At 55.5% G+C, this 14,047-nt stretch overlaps 1 pseudogene across 1 annotated transcript in view; it reads left to right on the top strand.

The window, feature by feature from the left end:
• Positions 1–9,879, top strand: part of LOC147096313 (zinc-binding protein A33-like) — a 31,250-nt pseudogene extending 21,371 nt beyond the window's left edge. The window contains exon 6 of the transcript XR_015074884.1: positions 7,407–9,879. The product of XR_015074884.1 is annotated as a zinc-binding protein A33-like (transcript). The remainder of the gene's footprint in view (positions 1–7,406) is intronic.
• The last annotated feature ends 4,168 nt before the right edge of the window (positions 9,880–14,047 follow it).

The following is a 14,047-nucleotide window of genomic DNA, read 5'->3' as shown; positions in this document are numbered from 1 at the left end:
ATCTGCTTCCACCGCCCTTTCAGGCAGCGCATTCCAGATCACAACAACTCGCTGTGTAAGAAATGTTTCCTCATGTCACCTCTGGTTCTTTGGCCAATCACCTTCAATCTGTGTCCTCTGGTTACCAACCCTTCTGCCATTCGAAACAGTTTCTAATTATTTACTCGATCAAAATCATTCATGATTTTGAACACGCCTGTCAAATCTTCTCTTAGTCTTCTCTGCTCTAAGGCGAACAATCCCAGTTTCTCCAGTCTATCCACATAACTGAAGTCCCTCATCCCTGGTACCATTCTACTAAATTTCTCCTGCACCCTGTCCAAGGCCTTGACATCCTTCCTAAAGTGCGGTGCCCAGAATTGAACATAATCCTCCAGCTGAGGCCTAACCAGTGATTTATAAAGGTTTAGCATAACCTCCTTGCTTTTGTACTCTATTCCTGTATTAATAAAGCCAAGGATCCCATATTATTTTAACAGCCTTCTCAACTTGTCCTGCCACTTTCAAAGATTTATGTACATACACCCCCAGGGGTCTCTTTGTTCCTGCACACCTTTAAAATTGTACCATTGAGATCATATTGCCTCTCCTCATTCTTCCTACCAAAATATCACTAAACACTTCTCTGCATTAAATTTTGTCTATCATTTGTCTGACCGTTTCACCAGTCTGTCTCCTTCTGAAGTCTGTTACTATCCTCCTCATTATTTACAACATTTACAAGTTTCATATCGTCTGAAAACTTTGAATTGATGCCTTGTATACCCAAGTCCAGGTCATTAATAGATATCAAAAGGAGCAGTGGTCCTAATAAGGACCCAGGGATCACCACTGTATACTTCCCTCCAGTCTGAAAAACAACCATTCACCACTACTCGCTACTTTCTGCCCTTTAATCCTGTGGGCTTTAATTTTGATAACAATAGAAACATAGAAACATAGAAAATAGGAGCAGGAGTAGGCCATTCGGCCCCTCGAGCCTGCTCCGCCATTCAATGAGATCATGGCTGATCATCCAAATTCAGTACCCTGTCCCTGCCTTCTCCCCATATCCCTTGATCCCTTTAGCCTTAAGAAATATATCCAACTCTTTCTTGAATATATTTAATGAACTGGCCTCCACCGACCTCTGTGGTAGAGAATTCCACAGGTTCACCACTCTCTGGGTGAAGAAATTCCTCCTCATTTCAGTCCTAAATGGCTTACCCCTTATCCTTAGACTGTGACCCCTGGTTCTGGACTCCCCGACCATCAGGAACATCCTTCCAGCATCTAGTCTGTCCAGGCCTGACAGAATTTTATAGGTTTCGATGAGATCCCCTCTCAATCTTCTAAACTCCAGTGAGTATAAGCCCAATCGAAACAATCTCTCCTCATACTTCATTCCTGCCATCCCAGGTATCAGCCTGGTGAATCTTCGCTGCACTCCTTCCATGGCAAGAACGTCCTTCCTCAGATAAGGCGACCAAAACTGCACACAATACTCAAGGTGCGGTCTCACCAAGGCCCTGTACAACTGTAGCAAGACATCCTTGTTCTTGTACTCGAACCCTCTTGCTACGAAGGCCAACATTCCATTTGCCTTCTTAACCGCCTGCTGCACCTGCATGCTTACCTTCAGCGACTGGTGCACAAGAAGACCCAGGTCTCTTTGCACTTCCCCTTCTCCCAATCTATTGCCATTCAAATAATAATCTGCCTTCCTTTTTTGCTACCAAAGTGGATAACCTCACATTTATCCAGATTATAGTGCATTTGCCATGTTTCTGCCCAATCACCTAACCTGTCCAAATCGTACTGGAGTTTCATGACATCCTCCTCACAGCATACCCTCCCACCCAGCTTTGTGTCGTCTGCAAATTTGGAGATATTACATCCAATTCCCTCGTCCAGATCATTAATATATATTGTGAACAGCTGGGGCCCTAGGACCGATCCTTGCGGTACCCCACTAGTCACTGCCTGCCGCTCGGAAAACGACCCGTTTATTCCAACTCTTTGCTTTCTGTCTGCCAACCAGTTCTCTATCCAAGTCAATACCTTGCCCCCAATCCCATGTGCCTTAATTTTGCACGCTAATCTCTTATGCGGGACCTTTTTCGAAAGCCTTCTGAAAGTCCAAATACACGACATCCACTGGTTCTCCCTTATCTATTTTACCAGTTACATCCTCAAAAAATTCCAGTAGTGTAGTCAAGCAGGATTCACCTTTTGTAAATCCATGTTGACTTTGTCCGATCCTGTCACTGCTTTCCAAGTGCTCTGCTATTACATCTTTTATAATGGACTCTGGCATTTTCCCCACTACCGATGTCAGGCTTACCGGTCTATAATTCCCCGCTTTTTCTCTGCCACCTTTTTTGAATAGTGGGGTAACATTAGCTACCCTCCAATCCATGGGTACTGTTCCAGAGTCTATCGAGTTCTGGAAGATGACCAGCAATGCATCTACTATTTCTAGGGCCACTTCCTTAAGTACCCTAGGATGTAGATTATCAGGCCCTGGGGATTTATCGGCCTTCAATCCCATCAATTTTCCTAACACCATTTCCCTACAAACACTGATTTCTTTCAGTTCCACCCTTTCATCAGACCCTGTGTTCCCTGGCATTTCTGGGAGGTTATTTGTGTCCTCCTTTGTGAAGACAGAACCAAAGTATGTATTTAGTTGGTCTGCCATTTCTTTGTTCCCCATTATAAATTCCCCCGATTCTGACTGCAAGGGACCTATGCTTGACTTCACCAATCTTTTTCTCTTCACATATCTTTTAAAGCTTTTACAGTCAGTTTTTATGTTGCCTGAAAGCTTACCCTCATATTCTATTTTCCCTTTCTTAATTAATCCCTTTGTCCTCCTTTGTTGAATCCTAAACTGCTCCCAATCCTCAGGTTTACTGCTTTTTCTGGCCAATTTGCAAGTCCTCTCCTTGGATCTTATGCTATCCCTAATTTCCCTTGTTAGCCACGGTTGAGTCACCTTTTTTGTTTTATTTTTATGCCAAACTGGGATGAACAACTTCTGTAGTTCATCCATTCAGTCTTTGAATGTTTGCCATTGCCTATCCACTGTCAACCCTTTGTGTGCCATTCCCCAATGAATCCTACCCAACTAGCTCCTCAGACCATCGTAGTTTCCTTTATTTAAATTGAGGACCCTAGTTTCTGAGTCAACTACTTCATTCTCCATCTTAATGAAGAATTCGATCATATTATGATCACTCCGACCCAAGGGGCCTCGTACAAGATTGCTAATTAATCCTTTTTCGTTACATAATACCCAGTCTAAGATGGCCTGATCTCTGGTTGGTTCCTCGACATATTGGTCCAGGAAACCATCCCGTAAACACTCCAGGAATTCCTCCTCCACAGTATTGTTACTAATTTGGTTAGCCCAATCTATATGTAGATTAAAGTCACCCGTGATGACTGCAGTGCCCTTATTGCACGCTTCTTTAATTTCCCTTTTAATGCCATCCCCAACCTCCACCTTACTGTTTGGAGGTCTATATACCACTCCCACTAACATTTTCTGCCCCTTAGTATTTCTCAATTCTACCCATACAGATTCCACATCATCAGAGCTAATATCCTTCATTACAAGTACCTTGTTTTGAAAGTCTATGTACACCACATCCACCTCACTACCTTCATCAACTCTCCTCGTTACTTCATTAAAGAACTCGATCACATGAGTCAAACACGATCTGCCTTGAACAAATCCGTGCTGACTTCCATTTACTCGCCCATACTTTCGCAAACGCTGATTAATTTTGTCCCAGATTATTGTCTCTACAACTTTCCCCACCACCGACGTTAGGCTGACTGGCCTGTAGTTGCCAGGTTTAGCCCTCTCCCCTTTTTAAAAGAGCGGTGTAACATTTGCAATCCTCCGGTCCTCTGGCACCACCCCCAGATCTAAGGAGCATTGGAAGATTGTGGCCAGAACCTCCACAATTTCCACCCTTACTTCCCCCAGTAACATAGGATGCATCCCATCCAGACCGGGGACTTTTCTACTTTGAGGAACACACACACACACATCTACCCATATACACCCAGTCCCACAGAGTGACTTTCCTCAGTGAGTAATCTGGTAAGGAGTATGGAATGTGTTCAACCCCCAGGTATTTTAACCCCAGTTTGTGGTGCATTAAACTGGGAACAGTATTTAGTTGTACAGTGAGGCTCCAGTTCCAGCTTTTGTTCATTTTAGTATTTATATCCCCACAGAATCCCACAGTGCGGAGGCGGGTGTAATGTTTGATATTTTCAGAAGCTGTGACCTCCCTCCCTGGAAGTCCCGGTGTTTTCTGCTGTTGTCAGATCCTCGTTTCCTCCCCTCAGGGCGGCTCTTTTCTCGAGTTGAAAAACAAAAAAATCAGTCAGAAAGGGGGATCTCGGTGAGAACATCTCCCCCCGATCCTCGGCCAGTCTCTCCCCCCGATCCCCGGCCAGTCTCTCCCCCCCGATCCCCGGCCAGTCTCTCCCTGATCCCCAGCCAGTCTCTCCCCGATCCCCGGCCAGTCTCCCCCCGATCCCCGGCCAGTCTTTCCCCGTTCCCCCGCCAGTCTCTCCCCCCGATCCCCGGCCAGTCTCTCCCCCCCGATCCCCGGCCAGTCTCTCCCCCCGATCCCCGGCCGGTCTCTCTCCCCCCGATCCCCGGCCAGTCTCCCCCCGATCCCCGGCCAGTCTCTCCCCCAGATCCCCGGCCAGTCTCTCCCCGATCCCCGGCCAGTCTCTCCCCCCGATCCCCGGCCAGTCTCTCCCCGTTCCCCGGCCAGTCTCTCCCCCCCCGATCCCCGGCCAGTCTCCCCCGATCCCCGGCCAGTCTCTCCCCGATCCCCGGCCAGTCTCTCCCCGATCCCCGGCCAGTCTCTCCCCCCGATCCCCGGCCAGTCTCTCCCCCCGATCCCCGGCCAGTCTCCCCCCGATCCCCGGCCAGTCTCTCCCCCCGATCCTCGGCCAGTCTCTCCCCCCGATCCCCGGCCAGTCTCTCCCCCGATCCCCGGCCAGTCTCTCCCCGATCCCCGGCCAGTCTCCCCCCGATCCCCGGCCAGTCTCTCCCCGATCCTCGGCCAGCCTCTCCCCCCGATCCCCGGCCAGTCTCTCCCCGTTCCCCGGCCAGTCTCTCCCCCCCCGATCCCCGGCCAGTCTCTCCCCGATCCTCGGCCAGCCTCTCCCCCCGATCCCCGGCCAGTCTCTCCCCCCGATCCCCGGCCAGTCTCTCCCCCCGATCCCCGGCCAGTCTCTCCCCCCGATCCCCGGCCAGTCTCTCCCCCCCGATCCCCGGCCAGTCTCTCCCCCCGATCCCCGGCCAGTCTCTCCCCCCGATCCCCGGCCAGTCTCTCCCCGATCCCCGGCCAGTCTCTCCCCGATCCCCGGCCAGTCTCCCCCCCGATCCCCGGCCAGTCTCTCCCCGATCCCCGGCCAGTCTCCCCCCCGATCCCCGGCCAGTCTCTCCCCGATCCCCGGCCAGTCTCTCCCCGATCGCCGGTGAGTCTCTCCCCCGATCCCCGGCCAGTCTCTCCCCGATCCCCGGCCAGTCTCTCCCCGATCCCCGGCCAGTCTCCCCCCGATCCCCGGCCAGTCTCCCCCCAATCCCCGGCCAGTCTTTCCCCGTTCCCCGGCCAGTCTCTCCCCCCGATCCCCGGCCAGTCTCCCCCCGATCCCCGGCCAGTCTCTCCCCCCGATCCCCGGCCAGTCTCTCCCCCCGATCCCCGGCCAGTCTCCCCCCGATCCCCGGCCAGTCTCTCCCCGATCCCCGGCCAGTCTCTCCCCCCGATCCCCGGCCACTCTCTCCCCGATCCCCGGCCAGTCTCCCCCCCGATCCCCGGCCAGTCTCTCCCCGATCCCCGGCCAGTCTCTCCCCGATCGCCGGTGAGTCTCTCCCCCGATCCCCGGCCAGTCTCTCCCCGATCCCCGGCGAGTCTCTCCCCGATCCCCGGCCAGTCTCTCCCTGATCCCCAGCCAGTCTCTCCCCGATCCCCGGCCAGTCTCCCCCCGATCCCCGGCCAGTCTTTCCCCTTTCCCCCGCCAGTCTCTCCCCCCGATCCCCGGCCAGTCTCTCCCCCCCGATCCCCGGCCAGTCTCTCCCCCCGATCCCCGGCCAGTCTCTCTCCCCCCGATCCCCGGCCAGTCTCCCCCCGATCCCCGGCCAGTCTCTCCCCCAGATCCCCGGCCAGTCTCTCCCCGATCCCCGGCCAGTCTCTCCCCCCGATCCCCGGCCAGTCTCTCCCCCCCCGATCCCCGGCCAGTCTCTCCCCCCCCGATCCCCGGCCAGTCTCCCCCCGATCCCCGGCCAGTCTCTCCCCGATCCCCGGCCAGTCTCTCCCCGATCCCCGGCCAGTCTCTCCCCCCGATCCCCGGCCAGTCTCTCCCCCCGATCCCCGGCCAGTCTCCCCCCGATCCCCGGCCAGTCTCTCCCCCCGATCCCCGGCCAGTCTCTCCCCCCGATCCCCGGCCAGTCTCTCCCCCGATCCCCGGCCAGTCACTCCCCGATCCCCGGCCAGTCTCCCCCCGATCCCCGGCCAGTCATTCCCCGTTCCCCGGCCAGTCTCTCCCCCCGATCCCCGGCCAGTCTCTCCCCCCGATCCCCGGCCAGTCTCCCCCCGATCCCCGGCCAGTCTCCCCCCGATCCCCGGCCAGTCTCTCCCCGCGATCCCCGGCCAGTCTCTCCCCCCGATCCCCGGCCAGTCTCTCCCCCGATCCCCGGCCAGTCTCTCCCCGATCCCCGGCCAGTCTCCCCCCGATCCCCGGCCAGTCTCTCCCCGATCCCCGGCCAGCCTCTCCCCCCGATGCCCGGCCAGTCTCTCCTCGATCCCCGGCCAGTCTCTCCCCGATCCCCGGCCAGTCTCTCCCCGTTCCCCGGCCAGTCTCTCCCCCCCCGATCCCCGGCCAGTCTCCCCCCGATCCCCGGCCAGTCTCTCCCCCCGATCCCCGGCCAGTCTCTCCCCCCGATCCCCGGCCAGTCTCTCCCCCCGATCCCCGGCCAGTCTCTCCCCCCGATCCCCGGCCAGTCTCTCCCCCCGATCCCCGGCCAGTCTCTCCCCAATCCCCGGCCAGTCTCTCCTCGATCCCCGGCCAGTCTCTTCCCCCCCGATCCCCGGCCAGTCTCTTCCCCCCGATCCCCGGCCAGTCTCTTCCCCCCGATCCCCGGCCAGTCTCTTCCCCCCGATCCCCGGCCAGTCTCTTCCCCCCGATCCCCGGCCAGTCTCTTCCCCCCGATCCCCGGCCAGTCTCTTCCTCCCGATCCCCGGCCAGTCTCTCCCCCCCGATCCCCGGCCAGCCTCTCCCCCCATCCCCGGCCAGTCTCTCCCCCCCGATCCCCGGCCAGTCTCCCCCTGATCCCCGGCCAGTCGCTCTCTAATCCCGGGTGAATCTCTCTAATTCTCTGCTTTTTCTCCCAGTCTCTCTGACCCTGGATGTGGAAACAACGAATCCAGAGCTCGAGGTGTCTGAGGATCTGAAGAGTGTGAGACGGACCGAGACCGAGAGGAATCCCCCTGACACCGGGAAGAGGTTTATATACTGGCCCTGTGTGCTGGGTTCGGAGGGATTCACATCGGGGAGACATTACTGGGAGGTGGAGGTGGCGGGGAATCGGGGCTGGAGCCTGGGAGTAGCCGCAGAGTCTGTGGAGAGGAAGGGAGAGGTCACACTGAGCCCGGAGACTGGAGTCTGGACCATCGAGCGGTATGGTGATGGGTTTTATGTAAACTCCTCCCCTCAATCCCCTCTCCCCGCGGGTCGGATCCCCGGGAAGGTGGGAGTTTATCTCAGTTATGAGTCCGGGACAGTTTCATTTTACAGTGCGGACACCAAGTCCCATCTCCACACCTTCACTGGGAATAAATTCACGGGGAAACTTTATCCTTTCTTTGGGCCTTGGGTTGTGAACCAGTGGCTGAGAATCTGCTCCGGCTCCGATCCGGGTCTGTAAAAGGGGCGGGGCCTCGGGCCGGCCCGCATCATCCATGACGTCACAGTGATTTGACCCCGCGCCATTCGGGTCAGTAGCAGAGGTCAGGGGTCAGGAGTTAGAAAATGTAATTTCCAAATTACACATTGTAAAATTCCAATGAGACTGTAAATACAACCAATAAAAATATAAAATGTCAGAAGAAGAAAGAAAGACTTGCATTTCTATAGCGCCTTTCACGACCACCGGGCTTCCCAAAGTACTTTACAGCCAATGAAGTACTTTTTGGAGTGTAGTCACTGTTGTAATGTGGGAAACGCGGCAGCGAATCTGCGCACAGCAAGCTCCCACAGACAGCAATGTGATAATGACCAGATAATCTGTTTTTTGTTACACTAATTGAGGGATAAATATTGGCCAAGGCACCGGGGAAAACTCAAACACAAAAGCAAAATACTGCAGATGCTGGAAATCTGAAATAAAAACAGAAAATGCTGGAAATACTCAGCAGGTCAGGCAGCATCTGTGGAGAGAGAAACAGAGTTAACGTTTCAGGTCGATGACCCTTCGTCAGAACTCTTCCCTGAAATAGTGCCTTGGGATCTTTTACATCCACCTGAGAGAGCAGACAGGGCCTCGGTTTAAGGTCTCATCGAAAAGACCCCTCCGACAGTGCGGCGCTCGCTCAGTACTGCACTGGAGTGTCAGCCTAGATTGTTGTGCTCATGTCTCTGGAGTGGGATTTGAACCCACAACTTTCTGACTCAGGAAGCGAGAGTGCGACCAACTGAGCCACTGGCTGACACTGTAATAAAAACAAAGACTAAAATAAAAAGTAAAACCGACACCAACTCCATCCCAGCCCTTTCTCATCACTGCCCCACTCCTTTATATTAAAAAGCAGGTATAAGTTGTGCTCTCAAAATGAGGACATTCCTCAGTTCATCAGCACCATTAGTGATGAGAAATACACAAACTATCTCTCTTCAAGATGACGGGCAGTTTGCAAATCTTCGGTTTAACGGGCTGAATGTTCACTTTTACTGCGGTGCGGGCTGTAAAACGGGCGGCCGATCCGCTAACGCTTGTTGTGGTAAAAGTGAAAATTCACCCCAGAGTGTTTGACGTTCCCTCGCAGTTGATTGTAGTGCCACTTTCAGCCAGGAGATGGTGATGGCGAGCTGTACAAAGAGCTGTAAAGTTTTACAGTGCAGTATCACCGCCTGCTGGTGGAAACCGGTACTGAGGGAATATCAAAAACAGCAAATGCTGAAACACTCGGCTGATCAGACAATTCAGGCAGGACCTTCCTTCAGAACTAAAAGACGATGGGATCAGAAAAAAGAATGGAAAATAAACACGAGCCTAGAGTCCCTGTCGGGAAAATCCGCATTCCCGGTTTGTCCAATGTTCAAAAAAGCACAGGTTGGGATTGTGGAATTTCCCAACATGGGCTCTTGCTGTGTGTCAGGAGAGCGGAATTCCAAAATCTGGGCCTGTATTCCGAGTACAGAGAGGAGATTAATCAGTTAAAAAATCTCTGAAGTGGGTGCTGAAGACATGAAATTCATTTCCAGAGGGTGCCTGGGAGATACTTTGGTCAAAAGTGAATGGAAACTAGTTACTGGATTATCCTAGGCAGCGCCCTAGGAATGTGTCAGACCGTTACTTCACCCCTTGGTCCTGGATTTGAATCAAACAACAACAACAAATTGCATTTATACAGCACCTTAAACATAGTAAAATGACCCAAGGTGCTTCACAGGAATGTTATCAAACCAAATCTGATACTGAGCTTGGTCAAAGAGGTAGGTTTAATGTAATGTCCATGTAATGTAATTAGCGCCACAGTCACTCGGAGGTATGCCATGGTTCGATGAACAGACTGGGACAATCTTCTTGTTCAGTATTACTTCTTTGTACTGGATGTTTAATGCTTAATAAACCTGTTTTACTGATACACAATATACCTGGACCCAGAGTGGTTTGTGTAGTCACAGAGAAATTATTCTGAAGAACTTTTAAAAGCAACATCATCCCTCAGTCTTCTCTTATCTAGAGAAAAGAGTCCCAGCCTGGGTGCTCTCCAGTGACTCCTCCCGCTGGACGTGGCCATCAGGTGAGGACACAACTGAGCTCAGCTCTGCTGTTCCCGAGACTGGAGTTAGTGCCTTCAGGAGAAGAAGCGAGGAAATTGAGGTTTGAGGGACTTCTACAAAGAAAGCCACATTATAAAAAGGCGATTGGCTGTGCTGGTGCTCAGCTCACTGTGCCACGGTGCTCGCTGCACTCCACACATGGTGATCTCCCAGTCTGAGCTGTGCTGCCCTATAAGCTGCAGTGAAATCTCTTTTACAGCCCTCAGTGCATTGAGAAATATTGTGGTTTTCAACTTATTTTTTTCATGAGTAAGCTCTGTCACTGTAGTGTGGCAAATTTAGTTGCCCCCTTTCCCCCCGCCCCTCCAGTGCCACACATCTGTTCCCAGCTGATGGGGCTCACTGGCAAACTGTTCCTACCGGATATAAAACACAGAGTGCCGGCAGTGCATGGCAGACCAGTCAGTATCTGTAAAGAGAAAAGAGCCGATTGATGGTTTGAATGTGAATCTTTTCATCAGATCTCGTGATGAGGCATTATACACCTGAAACACCTTTTCCAATTCAGGTTTATTGTATTAGTAGGGCCGGCTGCGGGAGCGCAGTAGGGGCGGGACGGCTGCGGGATCAAAGTAGGGGGCGGGCCGGCTGCGGGAGCGTAGTCGGGGGCGGGCCGGCTGCGGGATCAAAGTAGGGGGCGGGCCGGCTGCGGAATCATAGTAGGGGGCGGGCCGGCTGCGGGATCATAGTAGGGGCGGGCCGGCTGCGGGATCAAAGTAGGGGGCGGGCCGGCTGCGGAATCATAGTAGGGGGCGGGCCGGCTGCGGAATCATAGCAGGGGGCGGGCCGGCTGCGGGATCATAGTAGGGGGCGGGCCAGCTGCGTGATGAAAGTAGTGGGCAGGCCGGCTACGGGAGCATAGTAGGGAGCGGGCCGGCTGCGGGATCATAGTTGGGGGCGGGCCGGCTACGGGAGCATAGTAGGGAGCGGGCCGGCTGCGGGATCATAGTTGGGGGCGGGCCGGCTACGGGAGCATAGTAGTGGGCGGGCCGGCTGCGGGAGCATCGCAGGGGGCGGGCCGGCTGCGGGATCAAAGTAGGGGGCGGGCCGGCTGCGGGAGCGTCGTAGGGGCGGGCCGGCTGTGGGAGCATTGTAGGGGGCGGGCCGGCTGCGGGCTCAATGTAGGTGGCGGACGGCTGCGGGAGCATAGCAGAGGGCGGGCCGGCTGCAGGGTCAAAGTAGGGGGCGTGCCGGCTGCGGAAGCATCGTAGGGGGCGGGCCGGCTGCGGGAGCATCGTAGGGGGCGGGCCGGCTGCGGGAGCATCGTAGGGGGCGGGCCGGCTGCGGAATCAAAGTAGGGGGCGGGCCGGCTGCGGAATCAAAGTAGGGGGCGGGCCGGCTGCGGAATCATAGTAGGGGGCGGGCCGGCTGCGGGATCATAGTAGGGGGTGGGCCGGCTGCGGGAGCATCGTAGGGGGTGGGCCGGCTGCGGGAGCATCGTAGGGGGTGGGCCGGCTGCGGGAGCATCGTAGGGGGCGGGCCGGCTGCGGGAGCATCATAGGGGGTGGGCCGGCTGCGGGAGCATCGTAGGGGGCGGGCCGGCTGCGGTAGCATAGTAGGGGGCGGGCCGGCTGCGGGAGCATCGTAGGGGGTGGGCCGGCTGCGGGAGCATCGTAGGGGGCGGGCCGGCTGCGGGAGCATCGTAGGGGGCGGGCCGGATGCGGGAGAATCGCAGGGGGCGGGCCGGCTGCGGGATCAAAATAGGGGGCAGGCCGGCTGCGGGAGCATCGTAGGGGGCGGGCCGGATGCGGGAGCATCGCAGGGGGCGGGCCGGCTGCTTGATCAAAGTAGGGGGCGGGCCGGCTACGGTAGCATAGTAGGGGGCGGGCCAGCTGCGGGAGCATAGTAGGGGGAGGGCCTGCTGTGGGAGTGTGGTAAACCACTGTAGTTCACTGTGTTCACTTGTTGCTGTTGTTGTTGTCGTTCACTCTTGTTTCACTGTTATGTCTGACTATGCCTCAGCTGACTCCGCCCTCGGCTACCGTGTATAAGGACGGCCGCATGGCAGCTCCAAGCATTCGGTCGTCCACTAGAGGCATAGTCCTGATCTGTCTGAAGTGCAATTCAGTCGTTAATAAAAGCCTGTCGTTCTGAACTCTGCTCAGCCTCTTATTAGAATTGATAGCGCATCAATTTTATTAACTACTGAAAAAAAAAAATAATAATAGTAACGATGCTGCAGATACTTAAGATCAAGTGCCTGGAACTCGACCCGCAAGAACCGGACTCGACTGCTAAGTTCTCGCACTGGCTGAACTGTTTTGAGTCCTTTCTGGCTGCATCCGGCGAGACCGTCGCCACCGACGCCGACAAGCTCTGGGTGCTGAATTCTAAAGTAAACCACCGAGCTTTTGCCCTTATCCGGGACGCTACGAGCTACCAGGGGGCTATCGACATTTTGAAGGAGCAATACGCACGCCCGGTCAACTATGTTTACGCAAGACATCTCCTGGGGTCTCGCAAACAACAGCCCGGGGAACCCACAGAAGCATACATACGGGCGCTGAAGGAACTCGGCCGAGCCTGCGAATGCAAGCAAGTATCAGCCACGGAACATACGGAGGAGCTCATCCGTGACGCCCTCGTTGCGGGCCTCAGGCCCACTCACACACGGCAGCGACTGCTGGAAAGTAGCAAGCTCGACCTGAAGAAGGCGATTTCACTCACCCTTTCGTTGGACGTAGCCCACCGGAACATGGAGGCCTACTCCCCGGACCGCGCGGCCGCCTCATGGATGCCGCAGCCGCCGCCATCTTGGGACGCGGCGCCGCCACGGGCCCCGGCCTCAACTGCTGCAGCGATGTCCCGCCTGAGCCAGAAATGTTATTTCTGTGGCCAAACCAAACACCCCAGGGCGCGCTGCCCGGCGAAAAACGCGGTCTGCTCTGCCTGCGGTAAGAAGGGACACTACGCTGGCGTCTGCAGAAGTCAGAAGACCCCTACCTCCAGCAGCGCCGCGTGCGATTCGTGGGAGCGGCCATCTTGCCTTCCTCCAGCCTCGTGGGGATCGGGATCGTCATGGGCGCCGCCATTTTGTCCTTCTTCTCCGACGCCATTTTGTCCGCCATTTTGCCAACGGGCCCCCGACTCACCCACCGCCGCCTCACCGGGGTTCTACAGCGACGCTCCCGACTCCACAGCGGCCTCCATCACGCTGGATCAATCCAGACCCCATCAGCTAGCCAGGTCCACGATGGACATCCAGGTAAATGGCCGCGCCACAACTTGCCTTTTTGATTCCGGGAGCACGGAGAGCTTCATACACCCTGATACGGTACGGCATTATTCCCTCTTGGTCCGGCCAACGCGCCATCGGATCTCCATGGCCTCAAAATCTCACTCAGCAGACGTCGGCGGCTACTGCGTAGTGACCCTCTCGGTGAAGGGCTCCGTTTATAAAAATGTAAAGCTATTCGTCCTGCCACATCTCTGCGCTGCCGTTCTGCTGGGGTTGGACTTTCATTGTCACTTTAAGAGTGTCACCTTGACATACGGTGGACCTCTTCCCCCGCTCACTGTCTGCAACCAGCAGTTTTTAAATTGCCCACCGCGCCCCACCTGTAGTCTCTCCACCCTCAAAATTACACCCCCCCCCCCTGTTCGCCAACCTCACCCGTGACTGCAAGCCTATCGCCACAAAGAGCAGGCGATACAGCACCGGGGACAGATCCTTCATAAGATCTGAGGTGACGCGGCTCCTGAAAGAGGGGATTATTGAGGATAGCACCAGCCCCTGGCGAGCTCAGGTGGTAGTCATTAAGACTGGCAACAAGCAGCGCCTGGTCATTGACTACAGCCAGACTATCAACAAGTACACCCAGTTGGATGCATACCCTCTCCCCCGCATAGCCGACATGGTTAATAAGATAGCGCAATATCGCGTTTTCTCGACCATTGACCTCAAGGCAGCATACCACCAAATCCCTATCCGCCCCGAGGACCGCCAGTACACAGCTTTCGAGGCAAACGG

This window comes from Somniosus microcephalus, unplaced genomic scaffold (genome assembly GCF_052327205.1).
Source record: "Somniosus microcephalus isolate GS21.2 unplaced genomic scaffold, FLI_Smic_1.0 unresolved_chr1, whole genome shotgun sequence".
In the NCBI taxonomy this organism is placed as follows: Eukaryota; Metazoa; Chordata; class Chondrichthyes; order Squaliformes; family Somniosidae; genus Somniosus; species Somniosus microcephalus.
The sequence above is the reverse complement of the archived record's forward strand: the minus strand, read 5'-3'. Positions and strand labels throughout refer to the sequence as shown.